At 41.8% G+C, this 25171-nt stretch overlaps 1 protein-coding gene across 12 annotated transcripts in view; it reads right to left on the reverse strand.

The window, feature by feature from the left end:
• The window catches only part of ZMIZ1 (zinc finger MIZ-type containing 1), a 352041-nt gene that overhangs the window by 69563 nt on the left and 257307 nt on the right, over positions 1-25171 (reverse strand). The window contains exon 1 of one of the 12 annotated variants that reach the window (XM_084526371.1): positions 23451-23609. The exons of the other annotated variants lie outside the window; for them this stretch is intronic. The gene's annotated coding sequence lies outside the window, so the exon portion shown is untranslated. Of the gene's footprint in view, positions 1-23450; positions 23610-25171 lie in introns of those variants that run through there. 12 annotated transcript variants of the gene reach the window in all.

The following is a 25171-nucleotide window of genomic DNA, read 5'->3' on the forward strand; positions in this document are numbered from 1 at the left end:
AAGTGTCTCCAACATGCCTCCTTGTTGAACACACTGTGCAGAGGTCAGGGAAGCACTCTCCATAGGTAACCATAACTGAAGTGCAGAAAAAATAGTATATTAAGTACGGTGAAAGGACTAAAGTATAAATCTGCTCAACTCTTTGGAGCAGAGCGTGCCTCTTCAAATGCATATGTACAGTGCTTAGCACAACAGGCTTTCTGATTTTGATATGAACGCTAATGAAATATTAGTGACTAATAATGGCAAACGCCTTAACCTCCACAAAGCAGCACATCTGTAACTGGCATTTTTAATGATGGAAGAACTGAGGATCATAAACCAAAACAAAACCAACAAACAAAACAAAACAACAAAACCCCCATGAAATATTAGTGATAGCACCTACGTCTTGCAAAATCAAAGCTAACTCTTATTATTTGCAGAACTACAGCACCCAGTGCTGCAAGGGCGCATCCCTCTGTTTGCACACCTCTTACCAGCTGAACTCCAGGAGCAGACAAGAAACTGATGGAAATAAAGGACACCAAAAAGTTTTGGTCCTTACAAGGAGAAATTGAGATGTTGTTTCATGTGATTCAAATCAGTTGCAACATCTCTGCTGCTATCCAAACTTTTTCAGGTTGTACAGCCTTTTCTTCCAGAAAAATTAACTAAGAACAATTAAAAAAAAAAAAATCATTTTCCCGAACATGTAAGCTGGGTATCAATTCACTACTTGCAAACTGTATTCCACTTTGCACACTTAGGGTGAAATAAATTGTGTTTAATTTCTATTAGATCACTCCAACAGCAACAAACTCAAAGCTGTCTCCTTCAGCAACCTCTCAGCTTCACCATAGCTTCAGGTGGGCAGTATCTCTCACTTCGGGCAGCAGAACATCCAAGCATCCTGACAAGCACCACAGAAGGAGGCACCCACTAGTGTAAATGCTGATTTTTTTCTGGAGGATATATTATACGCTTGAAATCCAAACATACAAATTGTGACTGGGCAGCGATACTATGACCCGTTTCTGCTTTCGGTGTGATTTGTGATAGTTACAGAGAAGATCTGGCTTCGCTGGTGCTGCCCGGCCGTGCTGGCACAGCTGGTAAATGGGGACGGCGCCTGAGCACGCTGCTGAGCGCTCAGAGCTGGGAGCAGTTCAAACACGGCCAGCCAAGAGGAGGTCTTCGGAGATTTTCTCTTCTCCAGCCAAGGAGGTCCCTTGTGAGTACTTGCAAACCACAGTTATTCAGCCACGTAACAGCTTAGCCAACTCTGGGTAGATTTAAAAGCAAAACAGAAAAAAAGCAAAAAAAAAACCAAACAACAAAACCCTGATGACTTCGCTACTCAAAGTCCAGCATCTTGCCTAATGGGAACAACTTTCTTCAAGGAAGAGGTCAACAGACATTTTTTCCACACACAATGGCCTAGCCTGCTCTCTGAAATATATATATAAAATTTATATGTAATTATATGTATATTCATTATTTCTTTAATCTTTCCTCCTTCCCCTCTTCTTTTCTGTCTGATGCAGATGCCCACTCTGTTAAATTTCAGCCGGAATTGTTAAAACCCAACAAATGGATAAGGACCTGAAAGCAGTCTTGTGATGGGAAGGATGAGCCCTAGCGATCCCACCACTCTAACAAATATACCTAAAATTGAGCTCCAATATAATCAGCTACTCATATAAGACTAATGAAGAGTGCTATGAAAACCTCTTTGAATCCACAAAGACTGAACACCAAAAATCATCTTTCCAACTGCTGACCACGATTTGGTACTACAGTACTGCTTACAGCACATAGCACAAAACCTTGATAAAGATTCCAACCAGTTTTTTTTGTGTGTTTTTTTTTTTTTTTGGTCCCCCTTTGCTCAGGTCAGCCTTTTCCTGACTATATTTACTTAAAAACAACAACAAGCCTTCCCTGGATATATTTTCTTAAGTAATGAAACTCAGCAACTGTAGGATAGGCATCTTTCAAGGACTTGATATTAAAATCCTTTTTCCTCTTCTTTTCATGGGTGCCATGAACCATTACAGTGCATCCCATAATTCCAATCCATACAAAGTCCGGGGAGAGGTTGTGGTAGCGATGGGACTAGTTCTGGTTGTGTCTACAAACTATAACATATGGTAACATCCCCAATCCTTACCACTGTGCAAAGCCACTGATATATATGTATCTATATATGTTTTCCCAAGTAAAAAGTCAGTAAATTTTGAGAGCTGTGACAGTGATGACCTTTGACATAGCTTCTATCTAACTGGAGAAAAGTTCAAAAAGGAAAAAAACAACAGCAAACCAACAAAACTACAAAACAAACAAACAAAAGCACTCATCTCCCCCAAACTCTTCTCCTACCTCATGCCATCACCAACCCACCAGCCCAACCCACAGAGGCCAGCAGTGCTGGAGACCTTGAAGGTCTCCTACCCACTCAATCCCAGTCCCTCGACTGGTGGTCCCGTCCCCAGCCGTCACGGCATGCCAGGTTGGAAGCCAAACACCCCAGCCACTGGCAATGGGAACAAGGTCAGGGCTCATCTGAGATGGGCCGCTGAATGTGAAGCCCCTCTGTGCAGCCAATCTGTCAGTGACTGCAAAGTCACCAGCCAGAATTATTTTTTTAATTTTTTAACTTCTGACATTGCTGTCACCAGAGAGATACTTAAACTGCAGGGTAAGATGGGTCTTTCTTGTAACAAAACTATTATTATTATTATTATTTACAAGTTGCATCAACTTGCTGGATTGCAATTTTCAGTTTTAACAAGTAATTTTACTTTTTTGTGAGAAGCCTTGTAATTTTTACAGCTCAGGAAACTGGACTTATTACTAATGCAGATGTCTCGAGAAATGATCAGCAAAGCTTATAAAACCCTACCGAAACTGATAAACACGCAATTAATAGCTATTAGAACACCTTGCAGGTGAATTTTTTTTTTTTTTAAAGTTATACCAGAAATGTTCCGTAAAGGCCAGTCAATTTTGTCACTTTAATAGATTGTACTGCATGTGCTTTTTTAAGAGTCAGAAAATAATGAACTTTCACAACACCTGCAACAAAATTGCTTTACTCCCATGCTGTGTATGGTAAACCACAAAGGCACAGATTCATAACTGGAATAGGCAATAGGACAAAATGGAACTGAAGCCAAGCAAGCTGGTACTTTACAGCAGATCTCTGCTGACTCGGCTCCACAAGTTAAAATGGACATATTTCCAACTGACCTCTCTAATTCGGTCACAGAAGGCCAAAGGTGCTGAGCATATATATTACAGTAACGGATCTTAATTCAGAATGAAACTGTACAATTGTACAGCATTCTTCACAAGGTACCGTAACAGGTAGAGAACCACAGTCTGAAATCCGAATTCAATTCAAAATCTTAATCTGGAACAGTTTTGGACTTTCTGTGCAAGCATGAGTCAGCTCTTGGGAGATGAGAAAACGGAACAAAATTAGTGCTAAACCAGAGATGCAGCTTGACAGGCTCAGCAGAGCCCTGCTGCACTGCAAGATGATCTGCAATACCATCATGAAGATGACCAACTGGACACGTATCCACTCAGGACCTTAAATCAGTTTCAGGCTATCATAGTATTAAAAAATAAATAAAATAAAATACATTAAAATAAAATAAGCACAGAAAGTGTGCTTTGGAGAAAAGCCAGTTGTAGCACAAGTTGCTTTGTCTGCAAGTCCAAAAATACAGCCTCATTCACTCACAAGAGAAACTATTCATGGACAGAAAGAACACTGCATAATTTGTAGGTCTTTGCAGGGTTTTTTTCCCCCCAAGACTCCCTTTTCCTAGAAACAGCATGAGCCAGACAGAGCTTTCTGCCCCCCTACCAGTCTTGAATATTTTAGGTCTTGTATGAGTGAATCGTAAAGAGCTGTGACACAAAGTTCGGTTTAACTAACTGCCAAACAGGAAAGCACTCATTACTCATTTAAAAGCATCCTTTGTGCAAATGACTAGAGTAGAGAATGATGAATTAAAAAAACTAAAAAAATAAAATGAAGTCCCACACAGGCAAGATGAACAGAGTCCATCTATGCAGCGTGGTGTGAGCAGCAGGCAGACACTACTTTCTCCTTTATCTGCTTTCTCAAACTGACCTTGTTGATCTGCAGGAGCGAGAGTCCCAGTGCCGTATTTATAAACACAGAGCACCGGCAGCCAGCCCGCAAATGTCAGCCAAGCCCCTGCCTTTGCTTTGCTTTCAGGGCTCTGATTGCTGACAAGAAACATAAGCCTTATGAAGAAGACGTTTAAGAAGTGGGTTCAAGGCAAGGTGTCCCGATTAATATTTGTTAGTAAGGATGGCTACAGCACCATTCAAGAGCCGTGAGAGCAGAGGGCTATGTCACAACTCCATTTTAGTACAGGAGCACGGAGGACACAAGCTACCTGCATTTTGCACTGGCAACAGAGCCAGCCACAGGAACAAGGCGCACTGCCCTTCTTCATCCACACAGAATTTGGCTGGCTGCTGAATCCTATTGCTTTCTTTAAAAGCAAAACTTCTGAGGAGTCCCAGTTGAAAGGGCTTCCAAACTATTAACCTTGATTTAATACCCAGAAATGTGTAATGGAGCATTGTGTGGCAAAGACAAACAAGTACAGTCCTCTGAAGATGTCAGCGAAGATGTGAGGCGAGTTCATGTCACCCAGCCGCCCAAAGAGCCTGGGACCAAGCCCCTTACAGGAGGCTCCCAAGAAACCAAGCAGCCACCAGACCTGTGGCAACCTGCGCTGTCACCAGCTTGAAACTGCTTACTAGGAAACACCACCACCAACAAGCAACATCAACAGCTCTCAATATGGCAAATGATTGCCATGCAAAGGGGATCAAAGTCATGTCAAAAAATAAGTGTTTAATACTTTCACCTAATCTCTGGAAAAGAGCTTGAAAACAAAATGACAGAACTCGCAGGTGACACATTTCTGCATCAGAAAAAGACAAGAGGGGGAAGGAAACAAGGTGTATGGGTGACTGGATGCCACACGACGTTTTATTTTGATGAATATGAACGTTTGTACCAGTTTAAAGCGTGACTGGGTTCTAAACCTGTAAACCTTTTCAAGGAACGGGCATGGTACTGGAAAAAACTAGACAAAACTATCAATATATGGTAAAAAATTGAAAGATGGGACCAGGGAAGGAAATGGCAATAGTATTTTAATTATTGCTACCTAAGTAAAAGGCTCACTGCTCAGTGGAATGCAGTATACAGTTTTGGTTATTCTGCCTTAAAAAGCTAACCAAATAGTCAAAAGATTCAGAGATCAGGAAAAATGACTGAAAAACTACCAAGACATATGAATGAGTTAACAGTGAAAAACCCTATTATTGAAAGACACCTTAAAAAGGGATATAGAAACATGAAGCTTCCTGGAAAAGATACACTTGATAGAAAAGGTTTCAAAGCTGTGTTACTAGTACACAAAAAGGATTTATTTATTTTTAAACCACTTGTCATTTTCTCTTCCACAAAGTTCAAAAGGTCAACATCCTCACTACAAAGTATTTATGGAGCCAAGAGCCGAGTGGTATTCAAAATAAAATTAAGCACTTATATGTACACGTTTACTGACATTAGATAAATGCCATAAATATACATTAAATGTTAGTTGTTGTTCTTACTAGTATTGCAATAGTTGCACACATCTGCAATATGTGTCATCTAAGATCAAAACCGCAAAAAAAAAAGTCATTTCTGAAATGCAGGATACTAATGTCAAAGAAGACATAGCATTATTCTTACCTAATTATTCTATGACATTCCGTGTTTACATCTGCAATGAAAACAACATGTATACACTTCTTGCATTATTTTAAAAAGTAACAAGATTAGTTTAAAAACAAAACAAAAAAAGGCTGAAAACTCAGGATTAGCACACTAAAGTCCAGAAATTAAGAACTGAATCATAAAGACTGCTGCCTATGCAATGCACTGGAGCAGTGCATTTTAAATCAATCTGTTCATTCCAGGCAATGTGTATATTGGGACAATTATTTGTTTTCCTTTCTCTAATGTTTAGTCACCATAAAAACCATCTACATGAAAACAGCTTGTGCTTTACAGTTCTGATGAAGCTTATAAAAAATTAATAGAATGTGAAAAAGGAAACACGATGATGCACAGAGATTGCATGTCCAAAAGACAAGAGGTACATGCAGGTCTCCTTGATAAAACACTTAGTTCACACCCGGGGCAGCATTTTAAACCTAAAAGTTGAATTATAAAATGCATATCAAGAGTCATTAGCTATCATGCCAAAACTAAAATGCCATGAATTGAAGGAAGGATTTATGCAGTTTCTCTTTCATTTACAGGGAACAGGAGAAACAATTACAGGAAAATGAGCAACTCTGCTAAAGTCTTGAGCACGCTCAGGAGAATGGCAAAACCTGCAGCAATGACAGGAAGGATGGGGTTTTGTGTGCCAGGTGGGATTCCAACTGCTTTCCTAGGGCCAAGGACGCTGACACCCTCTCCATCACACAGACAGCACAGGGTTTCAGCTCCCCCTGCTAGTGCCAGGTCCATGTGTTTCCCACAGAGGGAACGAGGACATGACGGGGCCCTGTAAGCACTGCAGCTCACCGAGCAGACCATAGTGAGGGGCAGACCTCGTCCTTGTGCCTCACCCTGGAAAGCCAAGTGGGTTATTGAGGAAGGAAGCTGGTAGGAGTTCTCCCAGCTCCTCTGGGATTTCCCTACCTTCTCACAGTGGCCTTACTCAGCATTGCTCTTTGAAAATCGCTTTGATTCAGACCAGCAGACCTGTTTTTCTGCCTTCCCAGAAACAGATACTAAAGGTATACACTAAACTGCCTTCTGATGCCCTAGTTATGATACACTGTTTCCTCTGAATACCTTAAGAAGTGCAAATACGCGAATAGCAGCAACACAATCAAGGTAAAACCAGTCATGAAGAATGTAGTCCAGAGCTGTGCTTGCATCGTAAATCCTTACCTTATGATTTGTTATCAACATGGGAATTAAACTCTGATAAGCAAATGTAAAAAGGTGCTTTTAAGGTTTCTCATTTATTCTCCTAAGACTGTCTGTTCTAAAACACGTTACAAGAATAGGAAACTACTGTGAGCTGATGCTCATTAACACCAAGGGTTGGGGAAGAAATAAAAGAAATCACATGCAGGTAGCAAATAATGAGAATAAAATCCTATTCATCTTTTAGAGCAGCATATATTTCATAGTTACAGATGGCAGAACTAATAGATAAGGCAGAAAAAGATCAGATTCATAATTGTAGATACTGTTTTGAGAGCAGCTCTTTTCTAATAAAAAAATAAACTCCTGGACTTGAGAACTGAGCCATCGCAGCACTTTGCCCTGAGCACTTTACCCCAGCTACTGCTGCCCCTGCAGGGGGACGTCCTGCCCCTGCCAGCATCCTGACACGCTGCTGATTGCTTTTTGAATACAATCTGTGTAAGTCAACGATAAATCTTGTAACCGCTTTCGGATTTATTGCTATACTATACTTGTCTACACGATTACATTTCCAGCTGCTGTTTCACTGTAATTTCATGCTAATTCCTTCATGTTTATATTTGATGCTTTTAATACTATTGTTTTCTAAGGCATTTCAAAAAAGTATTTACCTCAGTGAGTCTGAACCAGTGAAATTAAATTAAACAAAATAAAAACAGTTGTATGTGCCTCTCTGCTGAGGAGACTGCCTAGGCTGTCTACAAAACTCATCTGCAACACTTCTGAAGCGTATTAGTAAGCAATATCCAAGCTCCTAAGTTCAAAAAGGATGGAATTACAAACACTAATGACTCATAAGAAAACAGATAGAAACTAAGATTGTAATTTGATTAAAGATACTGTTCCACTAACAGGGACAACGAAAGGAACCGCACAGCACGTACTAATTCAGTTCTGTCGCAAACTGGCTCAGACCACTGGTGTCAAGGTTAATCACTTGATTCTTCTTCAGAATCATTCCTCTGCTTAACACTATTTTGCTGCTCACATCTGTCCCATTATATTCCTGGTTATTTAAAGAAAAAAGGCATATGGCACTGGAGATACTGAGATAGCAAATGCAGCCTAATGGGGACAGCTGGTACACGGGGAAGTTGCTCAGGTACCTCACCCACATGCCTGCAGACAGACCCAGTACAGCGCTGGCCAGCCCCTTCCCCAGCAGAAAAGAAACCTTAAAAAACTGTTCTCAAACTCCAGACAAGATTTCCCTTTCACTTCATATTTCAGTTCTACAAAGGTTTTGTCAGCTCAGCTTTCAATCAAAGTCATGCACGCTCTTGCCAAGTATAAGCTTGCAAAGCAAAACATGGATCTGAAATTGCATATTGCTATTAGACACTTCAGCTCCTCCTCCCCGCACCTAATTCCTTCTTTAGCTAGGGGAGATCTTCCTCACCGACACCCCAGAGTGAGACCATACTCCTATCTCCATGGACTTCAGCTATCCTGCCACGTTTTTGGTCTTACAACTGTTTATTCAGCTGTCTTTTTTTTTTTTTTTTTTTTTTTTTTGAATTAGGAGTACTAACAGCTCTGGTTACACAGCACAGACTGCACAATTTCTTTCTTTCCTGATGACACACCCAGTCCTTTTGCCGAGAGCAGAAACATCTTCTCAGGGAGAAAGCCAGTCATTGCAGTGAAGCTGTGTGTGGGGATCAGGACCCATGACCCCGGTTTGCTTGGGAACAGTAGCGTCAAAGCATGCGCACAGCAGGTCCCAGGCCTGAGCCCATTCCACCCACCCTAGGCTTTTTGTAGGGCTGCAGCCTTAAGGTCTGGTCAGAGCTTAGGTTCTTCCACTGTTTCTGATCAATGACACAGAAACTTGTCATAGTCATCAAGAGAAATGAGAAAATTCTGTCTATGAAACAGCTGAATTCTGGAAGCATTAAAAACTAAACACAAATTACTGATTTGATTGTTTTTACTCTAAATTAATATTTCAAGTAATCAGAATGCAGATGAGAATACAACTCATTTTCAGAAGGAGAAAATACCTACAGCAGAATAACCCAAGTAACTTGGCAGAGGACACAGCTCCTGCCTGCAAGCACACAGAGCACAGAACGCTTGGGAACTGTGGGATGCTCTGCTGCTGAGCTCAGGACAGGCTTCCCCAGGTAGGAAGACAAACAGCTGTGCAGACCAGCTCCCGGTTGCAATAAATTCTATCCCTACCTTGGGCAGCAGGTTTGTCAATCACTATTTTATCATCTGATTTGTCATTTTGGATTCACTTCACTGTAACATCAGTAGCACGTTACTGCTGGATTAATGAGGCACTTAAAAAGGCTAAACATGATATTCTAAGGCAAGAGATTACCAAATGCTAGAACTAGTTATTATGCTTAAACTGTGAGTATATGGAGAGAAGCTGCCCCATGCTACTGTCATTTTATCCAAATACTGGATATTTGTCAAAACTTAAAAGATAAGCAGAAAAATGAAGAATCACATTTCTGGAGAGGCAAACCAACGCTGGAGAAAGGAGACCAGCAGCACCATTTATCTTCGAACAGATCTTCCAAATACAGTTAAAGACCATTTGGCTGGAAGAATGGACCACATCAATTTTGGTGTAAAAGGCATAACTGTATTTTAATTCATTTACAAAAGGCTCACAGATGTGGTTTAGACAAAAGCTGCTCAAGTTGCAAATATGCCTTGCTCTGGCAAGTCCCAGTTTCTTTCCGAAGGGTAGGTCGCTGCATGGAAGAGCAAAAAACACCAAGCATCCTTGGGAATATATAAAAAACAGTTTTTACTCAGAGCTAGGCTAGAGTTGAATATTTTTATACTGAAACCAGGCTAAACTGCTTTGTCAGGAAATTATCAAAGGAAATACAGCTGAGGTTGCTGAAAGAGCAAGAAGTGTTTGGATGCCTTTTGGTCAACAGTTTGGGGCAACTAAGAATTCAGTGAAGAATATAAAAGATGTTGCTGTCAATAAAGTCAAGCCCGTTTAGGTTGAGTTCGTAATTTCTTTGTAGTTCTTTGAATCTGAAACTCAAAAGAAAACACAGGGTGGGATAAGTCCATCTGGACTGAAACCTCCAAATTTTGTGAAAGTCTGCATCGGACTGATCCTAAAAATGACTCTCGAGGAGTAAAGCTTTATTTATGCAATTCTACAATGCCAAGGAGAATCTCGTGGACCATTTTTGTGCACAAATCTTTAAATGCCAGCCTTTTCTCCCTGCAGAATTTGTAGACTGTTTGTTTACTGGCATTCATGGATGCTATAACAAAAAGAGAAATGATGCTTTGGGGAACAGGGCAGTTTCCAGAGAGAGGCTGAGAAATACCCACGAGAGTGTCTTTGGAAACAAATTTGCTAGAACACACACCTCAGCTAACCTTGAACTCTCAGTACATTTTCAAACTCCCTGCACTGACTAAAGGAACAGTCTGTGTTTGAACACACAGTATGAGATAGCAACAGAGCACTAACCCAGAAAACAGAGCTCAGTGAACAGGCTGTGAAGTTCATATAAGCAGTAAAAGGTGTTTCTTACCTTTTCTATACCTTGTGATCATTTCAATACATATTCTGCCAGAACAATCACCCTCAAAAAGTTTGATATATGTGCCTATTGCAAATACAGTTTGTATCAGCAAAGAAAAGTGATTTTGCTAGTTTATGGCTTATACTAATTCCTCAAGTGAAACAAGCTGTATCAGCAAAAGGACATTTTTGTTGTAGAACTATACCTACCCTAGCACTTTCGCCTGTACTTAGAGTTGTAAATAATCACAGTCCTTAACATTTCCATGCTCACCCAAGTTTTATGTGTGTATCTCACTTCAGGTGATCTCGTTCGCACTGCGCAAAATTCCTTGTCCTTGTAGCTTAATGCCTTTCTTCCAGGTTTTAGAGGGATCACTGAAAGCAAGTAACAAACTGTCTTCCAGAAGGCGCCTGCCTTTCACGCTGCATAACACTCAAGTTCAGTGGAGAGCAGGTAAAGTCTCAGAGCTCACGTTATGAAAAGGGAAGGATACACAGCTCTGCAGGGAAATGTTAACGGGCTGTGTGAGGGGAGCATAAGTTACCAGTCTGACTGCTAATTTATAGCAGCCATGGTTTAACTTCAATTTAAAAAGCTAGAAAATCCGTAATTACCACAGAATGATTGGTTTCGTAATCTTTCCTTCCCTTCTCTCTTTTTTCTCTTGTCCTGTCTTACTGAACAGCACTTTGAAGCCGCAGCTTAGGTGTTGTTTCTCTCTCAGATAGGTAGCTCTACCTTACAGCCTTTAAGGGAGAAATTGCCATCACTGGAGGAAATCTGATTATAGATTATTTTGCTGCTTGAGTCAATGCTGGTATATCTAGATGTAACTACTCATACAGTATGTAACACAATCTTCAATCTCTAGTGTAATTAGGAAGAAGAAGGGGAGTTAAGGACAGGCCAGAAATATCTTAATCATCAATGAAATCTGCAGCAGAAGCTTCTGGAGAGAAGCACTTAGATTCTTCCCCCTAGGGTACTTGATTCATGCAAAACTGATCTCAAAACAGATTAGGCAAACAATGAAAATACATATGGGAAAACTCAACTGTAGACTCTAGTTTTAGATAGTGACAACTGGTAAAAATTTTCAGAAATGCCTTGGTCTGTTAACAATCTAAAGTCCTCTGAAGACGGCTTTGAAAATTTTGCCAAATACTATGAGTGAAACTGTACAACAGCTTGAAATGGCATAAATTAGAAGGGTGGCTTATGGTGATTCCTCTGATAGAAGACTGAGATCCACAATTAGCCCTTGGTTTAAGGTAACAAGAGCTTTTTCAAGTGAGATTTTTGAAAAATTATCAACTGTTTGGCATGCTTTGTGAAGATCAACAAATACAGAGACATTTCAGCGTAAAGACAATGAATAATAAATATTACTTTCACAGTAAGACATTAACTTTCATATTGCAGTAAGACAGACATTTTGACAGTCAGGGTACTGCACAAATGCAGGCACAGAAGCAAGAAGTGAGGCAACGTTAGGGAAAAGTGCCATCGTATGCTAAACGGAGTTGAAAGTAGGGAGAATTGAGCAACAGAGGAAATACTTAGGCTATTTAGGTCTCCACTAAAACCAGAGGGTCTTTAACTCACATACAGTATTATTTTATGATCAGACTTTGCCTTATTCAAATAAATTCTCTCATTTCAATCTGCTTTGGGTCACTCTGACACCTTTTGCAATTTGTACACCCTTAAATTGATTAAATGGCTGGAAAAGCAAATGCGTATTTCAAGTAAAGTACCCGTCTCCCATTATTTTGGATGATACAGGCAAAGTCTGAGCGTTCATATGGGTTGGACATATGTGCTCCAGCTACAGGAGAGACATTTATAATTGAGAAATAGAAAGCTCTGAGTAAAACATACCGCTAACAGAAACTATTACAACCAGGAATCAACACTGAAGATGAAATAATCTAAGCACTGACAGAGGTCCCATTTTCCAATGATCTGCATCAGCTTTATGTGACTTGACACTAAGAAGAACTCAGCAGAGAATCAGATCTGATGAATCCGGCACTGTGGAAAGCTGCTTGTCTGACTGCAAAAGCTGTTTTTTCCTTGCTGTTAAATCAAAATGTATTAAAAAGTAGGTATCTGAGGTCTGTGTGAAACAGCTCAATAAACAACAGTGAGTACTGTAAGGAGACATTCGTTGTTCCCCTGTTTTTCCAAGCTGTTTTCATGTCTTTGCCATGAAAGTAGAAATGGCAATGGTTCAGGTACTTCCTCTTAAGACAGCTATATAACCTTCAAAACACTGTTTCCTAGGAGCCAAAAAGCATCTTAAATTTTCACCAACAGGCAGCTGCTGCTTGGGAGGAGTCCTCTCTCTCAACCAAGCAATTAAGCCTGATCCACCCTGAACCCTTCCAAAATGCTGCGGACAATTTTATTCAGAAAGAAAACTGTCGATGACATGTCTGTCACTCGTATCCCAAGACAAGCACAGAAAACAGTGTAATGTCTGGCTTGCTACCACAAGCTCATCATTTTTGCATCTGCTAGCAACAGCTGATGAGATCATTCACTAGGCTGTCATGAAGTAAAAATATACCCGTAAATATACTCAAGCTCCTGGATCACAGGGGACAGCCCATCTTGCGACAATCTCCACGGTTGCCTGATGACTGATTTCATTCTTTTATCTCTATCTCTTCCTGCTTCTTGCCATGGGGGCCCTGGGAGATTCTTGGGATTTGTATGCCAAAGAAAAGGGAAGCACACTTACAGCTTCTACAGGGTCAAGATTTTGGAGCATTCCAGCTCAGGATTTCATACTGAGCGTAACTGCTCTTGGATGCTCTCAAAAATTAAACAGGTGTTTACTCTTCCTGGAGGATAGTTGTTTCCCCATTTGTTTTCCTTGCTTAGAACATGGAAGGCAATTTGTTCCAGCATCCATCCCAATTACTGTTACCTCAAATAATCTAAACTCTTTAGGAGGAGGGGAGGTTACTTTATTTATTTATTAAAAAAGAGACTAATATATATACATAGTTTAATATCAGAAACCACATCTTGTTTTGCATTCTTACCTTCCCTGATTGTTTACATCTTCATTATTCTCTTATCTGCACAATCTCTGCAATAGGTCTTTTCCTTGCAAATGAAATGCTGCATTTCCCTCTATCAGGTATGTATAAGGTCTCAAACAAGATATTTCCAAACAGCAACATTTTGTTAGCTTTCTTCTCTTCCCTTACCTAAAGTTACCCTGATAGTGGTAAGAAACTGAGTCACTGGCCACTGCTTCAGAGGCAAAAGTCAAATTGACTTTTAACTAAATCAAGTCGGACTAACACCTTGCAATAATTTGAAGCAAATAGCTCAGACACCGCAACCTCACAAAGGCCGGAGACTGCTCTGAAGAGGGACTCAGGATGCAGGCTCAGATAAGGTGAGCTGCCAAACTGAGCTACTGGTTGTGTACAAAGTCAGCTGAATTGCTCCTTCTACTGCACGTTTCCATTTCTCCTGGCTCTGACACATGTAAATTCTGACAGTTCAGAAACATTACAGAGTCTCTGATGGCGTTACAATCACAGGGAGACCACCAAGGTACTACGACCACTTTTAGCAATCAAAAACTGATGAGCAAAAGGTAAAGTGTCCTGCACCTCTAGTAGTACCCACTGCCCAGGACAAAGAAGAGGAGCGGTAAATGCAGGTGACCGTGCAGTGTTACCATCCTCACAGCACTCACTCTGCAGACGAGCAGCCGACAGTGGGCTGAAAGGCTGTCAGCCCAGCACCTTCTGTGTGCGCTAAATTGACTCCAAACCCCTCGCAAAGCAGGGCTGACATTCCCTCCTAGCTCATGTCATCGTGTGGCGCCTGCTGACTGACAAATGCATATAATGAAGTGCCATGACTGCTTACTTAAAGGAACACGTTCCCACTGAAGTATCTGCACAGCTTAACGGGTGCTCTACAGGTGCAAGAGACAAAGAAGAAGCCAAAAAAGACAACTGAGACGCCACATTTTCCCTCACATACACATGCCAAGGAAACCAATTATTTTTTTGCAGTTTTTGAAGTGCTACTAGGAAGTAAAAGCAAAACAAGCAGGAAAAAACACTTCAGCTGGGTCAAATGCTTGTTCAAGCAAAGGTAAGAAAGCACTTAAAGCTCTTCGAGGATTATAAGCCCCCTTGACAGGTCTGATAATTTTCAAGGCCTAATTCCATTACAGTATCTGGCAGCCTGCAAGGGCACATTTTACTAACTATAGGCCACCAGGTCACGATAGATGTTGACAGAGAACATTAAAGGTTAAGTAGATGTAAGACCATAAAACATTTCAAGCTGTACAGTGCCAACAGTGTTAACTAGCAAACATGGAGCCGTTTGAGAGGAGAAAAAAATAGTTGGGTCTTTCACCAACTGTGCTCATGGGGGATCCTCGAAGAACCAGGCGTCCGGGGTGGCTGGCACTGGGCATGTTCATAGTACGTGAAAATCCTTTCTGCTTGACCAAAGTCATGTTACTCATGATTTATATAAAGAGTAAGACTGGATTAACTAACATGGGCAGGTTAAGAAAACATACCCACTGCATAGATGTCCTAGCCCTGCTCAGCTGAGCAGCCCCACACCTGTGGTTCAACTCCTCACAGAGGCGCAGGGAGGCGGGGACTCCCCAGGCACACCCCAGCAGCAGCAGAGCATGCAGCAGCCTCCATGTCGCAGGATGTCATTTTGACTTGGAAAAGCAGCACTCGGACCCTCACAGTGATGACAGTGTGAGCCAACAGTTAAAGACAATTCAGCAAGACAGTAATTTGCTCCTAAATCTCCTACAAAACTTTTCCAAGAATAACTGCATAACCGCTGCAGGTGGCAGTACACACTTCAGTGACGCTGAGAGCATTCATGCACCACGTTTATGCAGCAGTTAACCTTGTAGTCATTAAATATAAAATCTGAAACTAATATTTCACATTCCACGTTGGTCAACAGAAAGGAAGGTTTCACATGGATGTCTGTTATGGAAGACATTGCCTGTGTATACGGAAAAGGCTTGAAGCTCTTCAGCATACGCTTCTATATGGCACTATGAGGATATTCACTCATAAATCATCATTTTTATTTGTTTGTTTTTGAAGCAAAATGAAAAAGATCTCCTCTGAGTGACATCTATCGGGATAATAAACTGCCACCACTGCAAACAATTAAATTAAAAGCTGTTCAGTATGTAAGGGGGGAGGGAGCTGACTACTGACCAAGTCTGACACACAAATAGCTTGCTAATTTGTCAGTGAGCCAAAATAAATGGAATGGGCTGGCTACAGGTGCAGGTAAATGCCGCAGAAAAAGACATCAATAAATCATTTAGCTCTCTCTAACATTCTAGATTACAGTCGTTTAACACGAAGGACATCTCTGCCTTTGCAACACGATTTGTGAGTGCTTCAAGTGAACCATTTTAAGTCAGCAGTTAAGATGGGACTTGAAAAATTCACGTTTTTATTTTTTTTCATCATTTCTTATAATCAACTCCTAGCAAAAATTACAAAGGCATCTTCTGTTCTGCTTACTGCAAAACGCATAATCAAGATTTTGGGTTATTACGTAATAATGATCAACTACCTCTCCAAGTCCAAAACTCTCTTGATGAAAGAATAGATCTCCCCCTGGTATTTTTTACAGATGAAGAAACAAAGCAGTAGTTTCCTGAGTATCTGGCAATCCATAAAGACAACATTCCAGTCTTGCTAAATTTAGAAGTGTCTATATGGAAGGGTGAAAACAGTCAGTCATGGTTTATTATACTTATTCCTTACAAGTCCCTATAATTCTTCAAATATTTCTTTAGAAAGCCACTCACTGGCTATCTCACCTCTCTGCTCAAACACCATCTGCAGGGCCCCTTCTCTGTGAAAATGACACAAGGAGCCACAAATAATGACAGACAGAAGCTTAATTGCATGTTCAAAAGAAGGTTACCCTCATAGTAGGACCAGGAACACAAATGCATGAGGGCCATCTATACTTCCATTTTTCAAAGAGCTTAAAGGTATATACAGGAGCCATAAATAAAGTCAGTTAGTAAAATGATTAAGATCTCTACTATCTAATGGACTAAGGCCATATAAAAGCTTATATGACGTTTCTGGTTTTACCCTGATTCCAAATCAACTCTTCTCTAATGATGTGTATTTCTTGACAGACACAAGTTACTTTGGATAGTCACTTAAAAGACCTTCCAGATAAATCAGCCATTTAAGAAACTACAGTATTTCCACCCTGACAAATATTCAGAAAAAATTTATAGCCACTTAGAAAGCTGACTGCAATAGGAAAATTTCACAATGCCTGTCTACCTTCAGGAAGACAACATGGTTGAGAAGTTTCCTCCAGACTAACCTGTCATTTGCCCCATTGCTGGAAAGGCAGTAAGAATGCACATGAATGAAAAGGTAAGCAGGAACATGAAGGAAGATTGAACGTGACCATTTCTTGGTTCCAAAAATATGCCATGTTATTACACCTAGGATGGTAGGAACTTTTACACACTTAGAGCCACACATGACAGCTTGGCACACTGCCAAATGTGCATTACGACTTGGAGCTACCAGCCAAATTTGGATGGAACCCCAGCTACAGTTCCCAAGTTCACTAAAGTATCACCAAACTCAGCCAAAAAACACAAAGGATATGACACAACCCTGTGGCACATCTGTCCGAGCAGCAAGGCTGGAGTTAAATCTATTGTCAGCAACAAAATGAGAATGTTGAGAAATATCAGTAGCAGACCCCGTTACCAGAAGCAGGGAGACCTGCAAGCTGCTCAAGGCAGTCAAATAACAGCCTGTGATCAATAGAAGCAAATACTGCTGGCAGATCAAGCAGGATCAAGACTACATAAGCCACTGCAATCTGTATGAATAAGTAAATCATGACAGGCTCCTCTGAAAGCCTCGGTGTTAGGGCAACGCTTGAAAAACTCAACTTTCTTAAACAGTTGGATGGTGCTGGTACATAAGAGTGAAAGTAATGGTACTGTTAGCACCCTTCTGGGGTGTATGACTAGAATACAGATAAACAAATGTCAATGTAAAACAGTAATTTTTTAATCTTCCTGCTACTTAGTAATGCAGAAATAAAGCAATTTCTTGTTAATAAACTGCTGAACATACTAAACCACTAAAGCAAACAAGAAGTCAGTAAAGCTGGTTAACAGAACTAATTGAGTACTGGAAACACCCACCTCACAATCTGCTATTAGCAGTCTTGGTTACCTTTTTGGACTCAAGTAATAAAAGATACCCAAGAGTATGTGAGGTTGTGATTTTACAAGCCTTCCAGACTGTCCTACTTCTGCTTCCACTGAACCTCTACCAGCTTCATTTGTAACTGTTAGGTCAGAATTATTTTTAAAATCCAGTACAAATAGTTTTAATAACAAGCATGCAAAGAAGGAACACATCTGCACATTACAACAAATATAATTCTAACGAGCTCGCATTTACCAACAATTGTGGTTTTTCATCTGCTTCCAGGATTTCAACACAGACATGAGTGCAGCTTGCCTACCTACTGAAATTTAAGGGATTTAAGGGGTGCTCAGGAGGTACAGAAAATGTTAGCTCTTAACAAGCAGAGGAATTAGAAGTTGATATACAAACATAAAAGGTTATTCATCAAACTGATGAGAGCTGTACTTCAGTTACAATAAACAACAAGAATTAGGAGCTTAGCTGGGTGTCTGAACGTTTTATTGGTATTAATAAAGACAACTGAGAAGAAAATTAACTTTTTTTCTGCAATAGATCAAACTGCCACTGGTCAGACTGGATTACTGTCAACAGAATGAGCCCCAGCAAGCTCAGAACCAGGATCAGTAACACACTCCAGAGAACACAAGTCATCTGAGATTGATCCAGGGTCAACAACTTGGAGAAATGTTTAACATCTATTACAGGTAGGCTGAGTGGCAGCCTTCCACACTGCTTTAGTAATTACTGTCCCAGTGTCACCCATTCTGTAACCATACCTTGCCTTGATCTTACAGAGAAAATTCTGAAGTAAACTTCCAATTAAAAATGGGGGGAAAAAACTGGTATGCATTCATTCTGGGCTTCTCTCGTCTCTGCACCGAATTCTCATTGCAAGTGCCTACGTGTGTGCTAGACTGGCTGGCTGCTTTCTCATTGATGATTAATGGATATGCACTCTTCACCATGCCTTAAAAGCTATTACTGCTCTGCTTTATTCTGCATTTGTGTAGCTCTGATAATTATTGAAACACACATTTTATTTTGAAGGCTAGCTCTCCTGTTACATTACAATTTAAAAGTTTTTATTCAGGCATTTCAAATTGTTCTGATAGTGAGGAAGCTGTTTGGGGGCATTCATTTGTCCTTTCAGGCCTTATGGCTCACCTTCGCTAGACTCCTCTGATGCTGACCTGCTGATGTCTCACCAGCCTATGGAGAGGGGTGGCAATGCAGGCAGGTGGGAGAGCTGGTCTCCTTTCACCTGCACCCTTTATCAAAGTTAGCAATACTCTAAACCTCCCTAAACTTTATCCATGTGACACTGGGTTGGGGAACACCCCTGTTTCTATAAGGGTGCTTCTTCACATTTTGGGTGTAGGAGGACCCATGGGAGGGGAGGGCTGGATGCCTAGCTTTTTGGTAAATGCAAGTAACACTTGCAAGTTACTTCCTGAGCTAGTATTTTACATACCTAAACATACTTTTGCGAGAGTTTTATAAGCAGGTATACCAGGTGGAATTTCTGTCCCTGTCCTGATGTTAGAAGAAACAAAAGTTATTAATATAAAGTATTTTTTCCAATGTGTTAACTTTTCACTATTTCTGTAAGGATCTGCTCGCTTCTCTCACTGCAAACTGATGATCAGTAACTCCACACTACAGCAAAACAGACGTCACGGCTCGTGTTTTTTCACAGCCCTTTCCGGTTTATTCTGGAAAAGCAACACAAGGCAAATCACCAGAGCAAACTCTAGGAATTCAGAGGACTGGCTCTGGGGACGTTTGTTACAAGACTATTTTCACACCCCCAGGTTACACCTGTGCTGCACCACAGGCTGGACCCTGTGAGGTCCCCGAGTGGCTCCTCAGGGGCTCACCTCGCACTGCTCAGCCCCAGCTCCAGTGCCTCCGCGCCACCCTGCAGTCACTGACGGCTGAGCAGCACGGGGGAAGCCCTGCTGTCCAGCTGCTCACGGGTACTTTCACAAGGGTCTGTTACAGAGGCTTCCTCTGGTTGTTCCTCCAAGGACAGAACAAGTTTTCTGCAAGAGAAGCCCTGAGGAAGTTATTTCCTGTGGCAGGCTCTCTTATGTTGATAGGAACAAAACCAGAGAGCTTCTTCAGCAAGATCTCTGGAACATCACTTCATTTAGCAATGTTCCACATGGTAAGGTTTCATTTTGTTTGTTTTGCTTTTTATTTTTTCCTGGTTAGCTCTTACCATTTTGGTGTTAAATATAATGTTCTGCCTTCTTCTGCCATGAGAGAAAAGCTACATTACAACTGTAAAATCCCATAGAGCGACAGTTTCCTCTTGGTTGCACTCTGCTAAGACTTCTTGTTGCTGTTGGTCAGTAACTCCCTTTTGCTGGTGTCCTGATTACAAGAACGTACGGCTCCTGCAGCCAAGCAGCCTTGCATTGTCACAGCCCCAGTTGTCACAGATGTCACAGCCCCAGTGACAATTGAAGCTAGCACGGGAACTTCTGTGTCATCAGCTTGGCTTGTGACACAGGAAAACACAATTCTCTTGGCCAAGCTACACGTCTAGTAATTGCTGGGGATTTTTGGGGGGTGGGGAAGTTGAGTTGGATCCAGTGGCTGTTGGTCTGATTGCTATGTTAACCTTTATGGCAACAGAAAGCCTGTTTTGTTAGACTCTTCTCTCTGAACTACCTCACCGTAATTAAAACTGTACCCGTTACTACAGCAAATTAGTTTATTAATTGAGCCCAAAGTATCCTCTACTATTCTCTCACTGTCAATTTGAACACTCACGGTTTTTGGTGAATAACCAACAATGTGTGTGTTACACAGGCACTGCCTTTCTTGGGTGCTGACACAGCAGCCAGCACCAGGCTTCCAGGAGTGAATGCCGCTTGCAGCACAAGCAGCACAAGTAAGAGCACATGTGTTTCTCTGAAGTAGGAACACAACATTTCTGTCTGAACCACCAAGACATCAGATCTCAAGAGCACAGATTTGACATTTATGATGATCATTCTACCACAAATGCAAACTATGTGAGACACTTAAGACTAACTTTTTAACTTCCCTCATGATCAGTGTTTTCAATTGCTACAATGAAACTGGATGTTGCCCATTCAGGCAGCTTCCTTGCTTGTGAAAAGTCACTGTATTTGCAGACATGTTTCCTCAGAGAGTTTCTGAGAGGTCCTCCAGAAAGGGGCAAGGTGTGTGCGTGGGATCAATTTCATGTTAATTTTTTTTTTTTTTAATAAAAGTTTTCATCCTAAATTTCAAAGCTGAGCCTCTGGTAACACTCCTCTGCTGGCTTAAAATCCAACCAAAGCATTACGGATTGAGTTGCTCTGAAGTAAATTTACATAAAAGCAAACTTTTGTTCTCAAGTTCTACTCTGGTTTAACTGCCATTTTGATTTCAGTAGTAAGCAAAAAGAGGAACAAAATCCTGCTAAGTTGATCAGTGTCATGCAGAGGAAACATGCTTTTGCTCAACTGAGAGGAGCTTCTACTTTTCTGCATTTTAGTTAGCCACTGATACTACTTTCTTTACCAACATAACTGCAACAAAGTTCTAACTTAAGGAAAAACTAAAGGAAATTATGGGTTACTTACAGCAATTTTAATTGGGTCTTAATTTTATGAACTTACATTTCCAGGTGGTGTTTTGGCCACGCTACCTGTGCCTCCCAGGTCATTCCAGCCCAACTGCCTGGTTAGCATAACCTTACTGAGACACTACTTCTTAAAAGCAACTGTCTGCACAGTAACTTTAAACAGTAACAGATCTGCACAACAAACATCAGTCTCTGTAGTTTTCGGAGCAAAGATAAATTGTTGCCTGAAATGAGGGCTCAAACTGGTCATTTCAGCCAGTCAGCTCTGTCTAGATGGAGCATCTATTTGATCCAAAGTCCACAGATAACTACAGGATTTTCAGCCAGATCTTCGCAAGGGCTCACCTGAACTCAGAGTCAAGTAGTTTGCATGAGTGAAGTCAGCGCTGCTTTTGACAGTGACTTCAGTGACGCAGGATCAGATACCGACAGTATTTTAGACAAAGCCTATTGCACTTTGTGCTGCGATTTTACTGATGGGAGAGCTGCTATCTAAACAACAAGTCTCTTTCCCCAACAAACCACTTTGCTGATGTGTGCTGGGTTCAAACACCTGAGATGCAAACACTGAAGCTATCTAAATCTGTTGTGCTTATTTTTTTACTGAACATTAATCTGCACCATCTCATTCAGGTGAAAATTATTGCTTTCTTTAAATCAGTAACTAAAACAAACAAACAAAAACTCTCCCTGCACCATGTAGGGGTCTCAAATTCCACTCTGACATCGCCAGTTTTAAACTTTCTGAAAACTCCTTAAACCATATGCAAATTATATGATCTCTTTCGCTTTTACACTAGCAAAGCAATGAACAAGACAGTTATTATTAGTAAATACGAGGGGCAAAAAACTTGTCATCTCAAACACCTGAGACTGCCACTGACATGCACACTTCTTGGGAATTTTCTTTGAACCCACTTGCCACGGATGCACGCTGTTTGTGAGTTATGCATGACATGGTCTTTATAAAGACAGCAAAAATGAAATGGTGGCAGCAGGATTGTCATTGCTGCTCGCAGAACAGCACGTCACATTTTGACAGTGCCAGGCAGGCTAAAGTTGAAGAAAATGCCACTGATGATTGCTGCTGCATTTTGGTTTTATGATTGCAGGTAAAATAAACCAGATTCTCACGCAAAAATTAATAGAAGAATAAACATCCCACCCTCTAAATTAAAAACATCATAAAGCAGTTAAATGAGCCAGACGTGAATTTCCCTCTCACATCCCAAAATCTCGCAAGGGGCAAGCACAGCGCGCAGTAACTGTATGCAAATCTGTCCCAGTTTCCTGCTGGAGCTGCCTTTCATCCCCTGGTGCTGCTGTTTCCATCTGACAACATGCAGCACTGCCTTACCCACAATGCACCCGCCCGCTGCCACACGCACGCACACACACACACTCAGGCTGACACACACACACGTACACACACGTACACCCTCCCTCCCCCCAAAGAAAGCAACTTACCCACAAGTTAGCTTTCATTCAAAAAAAAAAAACTAGTCTTCCTTTGCTCCCCCTCCTCTGTTTTTTCCTGCCTCTCTTCTGCTGCAGAAAAAGGCCACATATGTCTGAAAGCACTTCTAGGCAGAAACCATCTAGTGCAGAACAAAGACAGCCGGGGTTGCCTTAATCTCAGCACAAGGCAGCCAGTAGCTATTTTCAAGCTTGTTCTCTCTCCCCCCTCTGAGGGCACCCTGCTCTGTTTCTCCCTCTCTCTCCTCTTTGCCTGTCCAGCTACTGCACAACACACATCAATTATTCATTGCTTGTCTCCCGGTTTCCAGGCAAAACCAATCACAGATGGAGTCTTGCTAATGGGCTCATACCGTACTTGCCAACAGGCTATTTGTGCTCAAGCTACAACCCTCTAGAGACAATAAAGAGAATCAGGTTAAGCTTTAAAACTTCACACATACGCGAACAGACCTAAAACAGCAATATACATGTAAGCATCCATATGACATTGCTTAGGAGTACGTCTTCAGCAGACGGCATGGAAAAAGGCTGCTTTAAATCTTCTGAAAGGGTTTTAAGAAAATCAAACACTCAGAAAATCTCACCTCAGCTGCATGTTACTGATATTGATGGTTTTCTTTTCTGCCTCTAGTGCTCCATCTCTTGCTTTCCCATTACACCTCTCCCTCCTCCTCTCATACTCATACACACGCACGCACACGCGTACACACACACGCGCGCACACACGCAGCCACTGCCACTTTGCCAGAAGGAAGGGAGAGAGAGAGAAACAGAGAGGAGGAAAAAAAAAAAAAACAGCAGGCAGCTCACATTTCAAACTTGCAAGGAGGGGTGGTGCTTAAACCACCAGGACAAAGCCTCCCTCTCTGGCACCCAGCCAAAATACTAAAATAAATCCCCTTGATCAATTAATTGGAAGCAACACTTGTCCAAGTCCGCATAACAAACCATTAAGGGCACTGAGGCTGAAAAGTCTTTAGATTCAGAAAATCTTACACACTTGTTTCCCCCCTCCCCTGTTTGCTGAATGCTGTTGACTAAATCCATCAAACTAGGCACGCTAATTAGCGTCCAGAGCGGCTGCTGCAGTGGAGCAGCGCTGGCGGCACCCAGCACAGTTGTACTCGGGGCCAGGAAACCTGTGTGGGGCTGTACCTGGGCTGACCTGTACCTGGGCCAGGCTGGTACCTGCATGGGGCTGTCTGTACCTGGCCACACACGGGTCTACTTGGACATGCTGAGCCTGTCAGTGAAGCAGCAGGTTTGTGTTTATTGCTGATGGCACTGCAGGCTGCAACAGTGCTAACCACCTAGGTGGTAGCTGGCCACTTACCGCCTTGCTCTTGCCTGGCAGAACAGCAAGCGTCCTCCCTCGCCTGCAGACAGGAAAACTGAAGCAGGCAGCACAGAGCTGTGGTTTGCTGGTGGGAGTTACCAGGATACTGGACAGCATTGGTTTGTTTGCTTTGTTACTTTGTTTTTTGGCGTGTTTTTGTTTAAGTTTGGTGCCCAGACCTTAAGCGCTGCCTGATGCTCCTTCATCCCACCACCAAGCACCTTTCCCATGCACCTCCATGGGTTACACACAAGTTTTAAATAAGTTCCACGTTTCAGCTTGTGCTGCAGTGTAGCCTTTTTCAATAAAACCTTTGGTGCAAGGCCTTTGACGGTACCAAAGAGAAAACCTCCCCCACCAAACACAAAAAGGAACAGGAAGCCAACGTGACACAGCTGTCTCCTCCTGGGAGGAGGACAGGCAGTTGCAGCCCAGAGCCAGCCTTTTCCTGCCAGCCCCTGCAGCGTGGAGCCGCTTCCTCATGGGACCTCGGCTCCTCAGGGGTGGCCGGCCTGTATGGCCCAGCAAGGGAGCGAACACAGCCCAAGCAACGAGAAAGGAGGGCCTACGGGGAAAAGAACAGAAATACCAGCAATCCAGCAAAATTCCTTCCAGCTAAGAAATGGCCTCAGCTTTCCCTGCCATGTTTACAATCACTTAACTCTGCTTTATAAACACCTTAGCAGACAGAGTCTGCAACATGACAGATCGGAACAGCAAACTATCACAGATATCAAAGAACACTTCTTCTCAGAAAAGTGATTCCACAAAAGAGCATTGTCAGATTTCATGGTGTGGTGTTTTTTTTTTTTTTGTTTTGTTTGTTTTTTTCCTTCAGCAAATCCACTTCAAACAAGCAAGAGGTATGTGCGCTTTTCTCCCAATTTCAGGCAGGGCTATGGCTTTCTCCCCTTGGCTACCGCAATGAGCAGCATGGCGAACCAGGCTCGTGGCGGTATTTCTGCAACC

The sequence above is a fragment of the Aythya ferina genome (genome assembly GCF_964211825.1).
Source record: "Aythya ferina genome assembly, chromosome: 7".
NCBI lineage: Eukaryota > Metazoa > Chordata > Aves > Anseriformes > Anatidae > Aythya > Aythya ferina.